The sequence below is a fragment of the Scyliorhinus canicula genome, chromosome 23 (genome assembly GCF_902713615.1).
Source record: "Scyliorhinus canicula chromosome 23, sScyCan1.1, whole genome shotgun sequence".
Taxonomy (NCBI): Eukaryota; Metazoa; Chordata; class Chondrichthyes; order Carcharhiniformes; family Scyliorhinidae; genus Scyliorhinus; species Scyliorhinus canicula.
In genome coordinates this window covers 10,383,386-10,391,728 of record NC_052168.1, presented here as the reverse complement: position 1 = coordinate 10,391,728, position 8,343 = coordinate 10,383,386, and positions in this window count along the sequence as shown.

The following is an 8,343-nucleotide window of genomic DNA, read 5'->3' as shown; positions in this document are numbered from 1 at the left end:
CAGGCACTTACCTGATGAAGGAGCTGCGCTCCGAAAGCTAGTGATTCGAAACAAACCTGTTGGACTTTACCCTGATGTTGTAAGACTTCTTACTGTACCCACCCCAGTCCAACAACGGCATCTCCACATCATGGGTATTAATATAACTAAGAACTGGAAGGGTTAATGAAGTGTCTAGAGTAGTCACTAGAGGGAGCTACAGTTACAACTATATAAGGCAGTGTTGCTAAGCCTTGGGGAGAGAGTGTGGAGGAGTCAGCTAGTCAGAGTCACAGTATAGATAGCGTAAGGGGCTGGTTTAGCTCACTCGGCTAAGTCGCTGGCTTTTAAAGCAGACCAAGCAGGCCAGCATCACGGTTCGATTCCCGTACCAGCCGCCCCGGATAGGCGCCAGAATGTGGCGACTAGGGGCTTTTCACAGTAACTTCAAGTAACTTGAAGCCTACTCGTGACAATAAGCGATTTTCATTTTTTCAAGTGAGAGCGGATTGTAGTTTATATCAGAATTAAGAATGGCTGTAGATGAATGTAGTTAAATGTTATTAATCAACTGTATTCTTTAGGAGTACGTGTCAAATCCAAGTTAGTAGTGTTAATAATTTATAGCTTTGTTTAAGTTCAAGTTACTTTGTGGTCTTTGTGAACACTACGCCGACCATCCTGAAATGAGCAACACAAAGAACACAACAGTTCCCAGTCAAGCAACACCCTGATTTTAAAAATTTCTCTCTTGTTTTTAAATTCTTTCATGAGCTCACCCCTTCCTTTCTGTGTAATCCTCTCCGACTCCACAACCCTCCGCCATATCTGTGCTCCTCTAATTTCAGCCTGGGGTGAATCCCCAATTTTAATCACTCTGCCATTGGGAGCTGTGCCTTGGGTTGCTGAGGCCTGGAGCTCTGGAATTCCCTGCCGACCCCGCTTCATCTCTGCCTTCCTTCGATTCAGTCTTTAAACCTTTCTCTTTGCCCAAGGTTTTGGTCACCTGACCTATTGCCCGCTCACAGGAAAACAGAAATGGCTGGACAATCTCAGCAGGGCTGACAGCATTTGTGGAGAGAGGGAACGGAGCTAACATTTCGAGTCTGGAAGACTTGGTCATTGTTTGAATAAAGAGTCATCCAGACTCAAAACAGCTCCGTTCTCTCTCCGCAGATGCCATGTACCAGGGCCACCTGGACATTGCAGCGACTCTCCAGAGCTTGATCCAGTCATATCGTAGATGGTCATATCATAGAATTTACAGTGCAGAAAGAGGCCATCCGGCGCCCTTCGAGTCTGCACCGGCCTTTGGAAAGAGCACCCGACTTAAACACAGACCTCCACCCTATCCCAGTAACCCCAACTTACCTTTTTTGGACACGAAGGGCAATTTATCATGGCCAATCCACCTAACCAGTACGTCTTTGGACTGTGGGAGCACCCGGAGGAAACCCCAAAGACACGGGGAGAACGTGCAGACTCCACATAGATAGTGACCCAAGCCAGGAATCGAATCTGGGACCCAGGAGCTGTGAAGCAACAGTGCTAACCACTGTGCTACCGTGCAGTAACAATGGGTCATGGCTGAGGGCGTCGGTGGATTTTTCCCGGGTTTTAGTTGACATGAGCCACGCCCAGAAGGAGGTGGCACAGTCAATGACTGATCTGGCACTGTCCCAGAGGGAGTGGCACAGTCACTGGCTGAGGTGGCACTGTCCCAGAGGGAGTGGCACGGTCACTGGCTGATGTGGCACTGTCCCAGAGGGAGGTGGCACAGTCACTGGCGAGGTGGCACTGTCCCAGAGGGAGTGGCACAGTCACTGGCTGATCTGGCACTGTCCCAGAGGGAGTGGCACACTCACTGGCTGAGGTGGCACTGTCCCAGAGGGAGGTGGCACAATCACTGGCTGATGTGACACGGTCCCAGAGGGAGGTGGCACAGTCACTGGCTGATGTGGCACTGTCCCAGAGGGAGGTGGCACAGTCACTGGCTGATGTGACACGGTCCCAGAGGGAGGTGGCACAGCCACTGGCTGATGTGGCACTGTCCCTGAGGGAGGTGGCACAGTCACTGGCTGATGTGGCACTGTCCCAGAGGGAGGTGGCACAGTCACTGGCTGATGTGGCACTGTCCCAGAGGGAGGTGGCACAGCCACTGGCTGATGTGGCACTGTCCCTGAGGGAGGTGGCACAGTCACTGGCTGATGTGGCACTGTCCCAGAGGGAGGTGGCACAGTCACTGGCTGATGTGGCACTGTCCCAGAGGGAGGTGGCACAGTCACTGGCTGATGTGACACGGTCCCAGAGGAAGGTGATCCACTTACTGTGCTCCATGGGCATGAGCATTGAGACCCTGGTCGAGACGGGAGCAGGACTCCAGGACTGGCAGAGCCAGGTGGTGGGGGAGCCTCGGGGTTTGCTCTGATTCCACCCTGTTATAACCTGCCTGCTTACTATTGGCTGGGGACTAATGACAATCCCACAATCCTATGGGAGTATGAGCTTCCCCAATGAGGTGGGGGGGGGGGGGGGAAATCATTAGCAGACTCCCTGCATAAATAGAGCTGGCCAGTTTGGAACCAGCAGAGAGAGGAGTGAGCAGCAAGGGAAGTTGCTGCTGCTGCTGCTGTATATATAATGTTATTGTAAATGAATGTTATTTCTTTGTATCCTGAAAACTCGTGCTGGATTCTTTGTGGCCCTCACAAAACACCCCCGTCCCACGGGGTAGGGACCCCAGTTCAGTCAGCACTCAGCGCCCGGGAGCCCCACTCCCATCCCTCTCCATCTCCACCACATACTCCCAGCCACCCCCCCCCTTCCCCAGCTGCAGCCCCACCACCCCAGGGGTTGATGGGACCATGTGATGGAATGGCCAGCTCACATGCAAGGATGAGGTGGGGTTTGCTCCGGTTGCACCCCGGGGCCATCGGGCACCCTGAGTGACGAGGAGATAATGGGGCCCGTGCCGGTGACTCCCGCAGGGGAGGTGCTGGAACACCACAGCGCCTCGGACTCCTCCTGCATGGAGCCTCAGTACATCCCCCATGGCTGTGGTGGCCAGGGTGAAGACCACTATTCCTGGTTGGATTCCAAAGTCCATTGTTTGCAGGGGGTGAAAGGCAGGCATGTTAACACGTTGCGTACCCCCGTCCCAACCAGGTACACCGGGCTACACAGTTACCCCAGCCTGCACTACACTCCTGCCCCCGCATCCCCCTCCTCCCCCCCATCCCCATGCCCGAACTGGCCGCTCCCCCGGCACTCTGCTCTCAGCACCTCTAATCCCGTCTTTGCTCGGCCCTGGCGCCTGCCCCTGCTGCCAGGGGTGCCATTGGCTGGAGCTATCCATGCCAGCGGTACCCTCTGTGGCCCCCCCATCCAGCACATGGGATTACTGCAGGCATTGCTCTTCGGGTGGACTGCATGATGCCCAGGCGTCGGGTAGCGGACAACTGGGGGGGGGGAGCAAATTGGTGGAGAGGGGGTGGTGTACGGGGGCGGTAGGGTGCCGGGTGGTATACCGGGGGGGGGGGGGGGGGGGGGGTTGTGTTGGGAGCACCCATACGGCCGGTGTCACTCTGCCCAATCACGGGCCATGGGGGGCGGTCAGTGGGCGGTCAGTGGGGTGCGCAGCAAGATGGCTGCCCTGCAGGCCGCGGAAATGGCGGTCCGTGCCTTGGTTCTGCGGCGGGTCACCGCGACCCCAGGGTTCATATCCTGGTCACCCCAGGGAATACCGGCCCAGGCCCGCTAATGATATGCGAATGGCATTTACTCTATGTGCGGAGTAGAATGCATTAAAGCCACTGTCGAGGCACCGGAGCATGGCAATCTGTCAGGCGCACTGCGCCGGCCACGATTTTCGCCTCACGCTATTCTCCGCCCAATCGCTTTTCCCACTCCCGACGTCAGCCAACGGAGAATCCCGTCCACGTGTCTAAGAGATGAGAGTGTTACCAACTGAGACACAGCTGACACGTAAAGCAAAGCACTGATAAGCAAAGGCTGGTGCAGCCCAGCAACAATCGCCAACTTCAAGAGAAGAATCAAACGTTACAGCGTCAACTTTATTTCTTTAAACCCCTTGACAGCTGTAATTACTTGCCAGAGCAGGTGGACGTCATCCAATCGTGTCAGAAACATATGTTAAATGCGATGTACAAATTCTAACCTCTTGGGTACCTGTTTAAAAACACAAAGGCATAGTTTTATGATCCTGACATGACAGGAAGGTGCAGCAGTCACATCAGCGGACTGAGGGAAAGGCTGGAAAATTCCACTCTCTGTGTTAACTGGCTGTGAAATAATAGTATTTACTTCTCAATCGCCAATCCAGTACTGGTCCAGACACTGAGTGTTGCTCAGTCTCTTACTCTGCTGACTGGTGCTTTGGCCTGAAAGCTTTTTATGCCTTTGAAAGGGCGGATCCTGAAAATCACATGTCCGCCGACACACACACACACACACATCCTGCTGTGTTTAAAAAGGGGCGAATGGGGGAGAGGACCTTTAAAGGCACATTGACTGTCAGATGAAACCGCCGTTTGTGACACTGTTAATTTCTCTCCCCAATCACTTCTTGCAAGTTCCTGTGTCTCACCGAGAAAGAAAGAACCTGCTTTTATTTCCCGTCCTGCTCCATGTTGCAAATTGCTTGACAAACAATGAAGCACATTTGAAGGGCATGCACCGATGTAGGAAATGCAGCAGCCAATTTGTTCACAGGTAGGGGTCTGGAGTAAGATTCTCGCTTAGGGATTTTCAATGTGTTAGCATGCGAGATGTCCCAGGTTCAAATCTATAAATATTTGCGGTTCAGTGGTTAGCAGTATTGCCTCAAGGCCCCAGGGACCTGGATTGGATTCTGGCCTTGGGTCAATGTCTGTGTGGAGTCTGCACGTTCTCCCCGTGTCTGCGTGGGTTTCCTCCGGGTGCTCCGGTTTCCTCCCACAGTCCAAAGATGTGCAGGTTAGGTGGACTGACCATGATTAATGCGGGGGGGGGGGGGGGGGGGGGGGGGGCGGTTACAGGGAAAGGATGGGGAAGTGGATTTACGCAGAGCGCTCTTTCGAAGGGTTGGTGTGGATTCAATGGGCCAAATGGCCTCTTTCTGCACTGTAGGGATTCTGTGGAATGCTATCGCAAACATCAATGTGGTAAGACCCCAGCTAAACTGACAGCTGACCACATTGGTTGAGGGGTAAGTATTGCAGAGGACTCCTTTCCTCTACAATTCAAGAAAATGCCTCAGGTTCTTTCCCATCCATGCACGAGGTTGGACATTTTAATAGTCAACCACATTGCTGCGGACCTGGAGTCACATGTAGGCCAGACCAGGTAAGGACGACAGACTTCCTTCCTTAAAGAACATTAGTGAACCAAATTGGCCACGCTAAATTGCCCCTTAATGTAGGAGGCACTCTACCTCCATGCCTATTAGGGGAACATCTACCTCCTACAGGGGGACTGAAAAGATATGTGGCCTCTGCTCAGTACATGGCTGAGTTAGAGAATGCCAATCCCCATAACCGACAAATACTTGGCAAGGCTAACCAACATACAGTCTTAGGAAGAATGAGTTATTAACCATTTGTCCGGTATAGAAGTGAACAGTCTGTTTTACTTTTCTGAGTTTGTCTGAAAATTTCTAAACTGGGCTCCAGAGGGTTTAAAATTCATGTCTGTGTTAATTTAATGCAGCCACTAACCATTAACAGCTAAACCATTGGGTTATAGACAAGGATTTAATATGAATACATTAATCTCAAAAATCCAACATCTAAAATATAAATATGTAGATATTTAAGTTTGCTTTATTTACGTATCTTGTGTCTTACAACTTTGGTTTTTGCGGGTTTCAATAAATTTTGAATCAGGAGCTAAGCAAATAGCTCTGGCTGTGGTTCATAATAATCTTAATTAGTGTCACAAGTAGACTTACATTAACACTGCAATGAAGTCACTGTGAAAATCCCCCAGTCGCCACATTCCGGTGCCTGTTCGGGTACACAGAGGGAGAATTCCGAATGTCCAACGAGGTACAGCAAAAAGTATTGTTCTGCATACAGTTCAGTCAGATTCTACCATACAGGAAAAACATTGGACATACAATACTTAATTACTTAATTGAGACATACAAGATGATCAGAGGATTAGATAGGGTGGACATTGAGAGCCTTTTTCCTCGGATGGTGATGTCCAGCACGAGGGGACATAGCTTTAAATTGAGGGGAGATAGATATAGGACAGACGTCAGAGGTAGGTTCTTTACTTAGAGAGTCGTAAGGGTGTAGAATGCCCTGCCTGCAACAGTAGTGGACTCGCCAACACTAAACACATTCAAATGGTCATTGGATAGGCATATGGACAATAAGGGAATAGGACTTTAGAGGGGTTTCACAGTCGACGCAACATCGAGGGCTGAAGGGCCTGTACTGCGCTGTAATGTTCTATGTTCTATGTTCTAATAGATAGTAAGAAGTCTTACAACACCAGGTTAAAGTCCAACAGGTTTGTTTCAAACACGAGCTTTCGGAGCACTGCTCCTTCCTCAGGTGAATAAAGAGGTAGGTTCCAGAAATATTTATATAGACAAAGTCAATTGTTGTAAGTCTGCTCACCCCAGTCCAACGCCGGCATCTCCACATCATGGATACAATAGATACACAAAGCAAATACATTGATATAGATTCAGGTGAAGCATACGGAGTGTAGTGCTACACAGTGGAGAAGATGTGTGGAGAGATCAGTTCAGTCCATTAAAGAGTCATTCAGGAGTCTGGTAACAGCGGGGAAGAAGCTGTTTTTGAGTCTGTTCATGCGTGTTCTCAGACTTTTGTATCTCCTGCCCGATGGAAGAGATTGGAAGAGAGAATACACCGGATGGGAGGGGTCTTTGATTATGCTGCCCGCTTTCCCCAGGCAGTGGAGATTGCTCAGAGGCAAACAAGGGCAAGCCTGAACCTATCCTGGAAGGTGGGACCGGAGGCGATCGACCTTGGCCAAATAATGTCAGTGCTTTGTGTATTGGCTGTTATTGGGCAGACTCGTAGACACCTCAAGCCAAGTATCGTACAGACTGAATGGCACCTCGACACCATATATGGAAAGGGCTACATGGACTCTGTACATCTAAGAATGGACCCGGCCCCTAGGGGGCTCCTGGCGTCTTCCATATATGGAATCAGCAATCCCATTGGGTGCTACAGCCCTCCCTCCACTAGCCTCATTGGCAGAGAACCATCCACAAAGGCGCGAAAGCGAGAAGAGATGGGGTATAAGAAGAGACACCTGGAAGTCGCCCCGAGCGAAGACTCCACCTCAAACAAAGACTGCACCCCAAGCGAAGACTCCACCCCGAGCGAAGACTCCACCCCAAGTGAAGACTCCACTCCGAATGAAGACTTCACCCCAAGTGAAGACTCCACCCCAAATGAAGACTCCATCCCGAGTGAAGATTCCACCTGAGTGAAGACTCCAACCGGAATGAAGACTCCACCCCGAGTGAAGACTCCACCCCGAGCGAACACTCCACCCCGAGTGAAGACTTCAACATGAGTAAAGATTCCACTCCGAATGAAGACTCCACCGCGAGCAATCACTCCACCCCGTGTGAAGGCTCCACCCCGAGCGAAGACTCCACCCCGAATGAAGACTCCAGCCCGAACGAAGACTCCACCCCGAGTGAAGAGAAGACACGGCGATGACTGGCGAGGGCGTGCGAGGCCCACCTTTCACGAAGAAGGCCCTGAGTTCAAGAAGCAAGGGCTACGGAATCAGCGAGCTCAGCGAAGAGTTCGTAGGTGGCGGAGCAGCCTGACCAAGTTGAAGTGCCCATCTAGTACCTGAGTCTCAGATAGACCATAGCATTCAGAAGTTCATTTAAGAATTTAGAGTTTGTTGTGTAAATAGAGTTTGAATCATAAGATTCAGTAATAAAATCAGGTTGTACAACGAGTCCACTCTCGTCCTTTGTTTGGGTAAACGGGTTTTAAGATAACGGGTCAAAGTGTCTGAAGTGTGAAGACAACACCGTTGTCTCATTATCCATGAGGATTCGTACATTCCAGGTTTGTTTCTAAAGGTAACGAGCCTGGGTTTTTTGTGTTTGTTTTGCTGGGGGGGGGAGATGGTTCTAGTTGGGTTGCTTTTCCAGTGTCGGGGGAGGAGTTGGGAGGAGGGATAGTTTGCTAATGGTGCAGGTTCTTTGGTAACTGCCTTGAAGAGGGTGATGGTGGCCATCTTGGGTGGGCTGGTGCTGGTTGTGGCCCTGCCGGATTGCCTCACGGGGAGATACGGCCGATCCCGGGAGGTGGGTCACATGGAATATAAGGGGGTTGAATGGACCAGTTAAAAGGT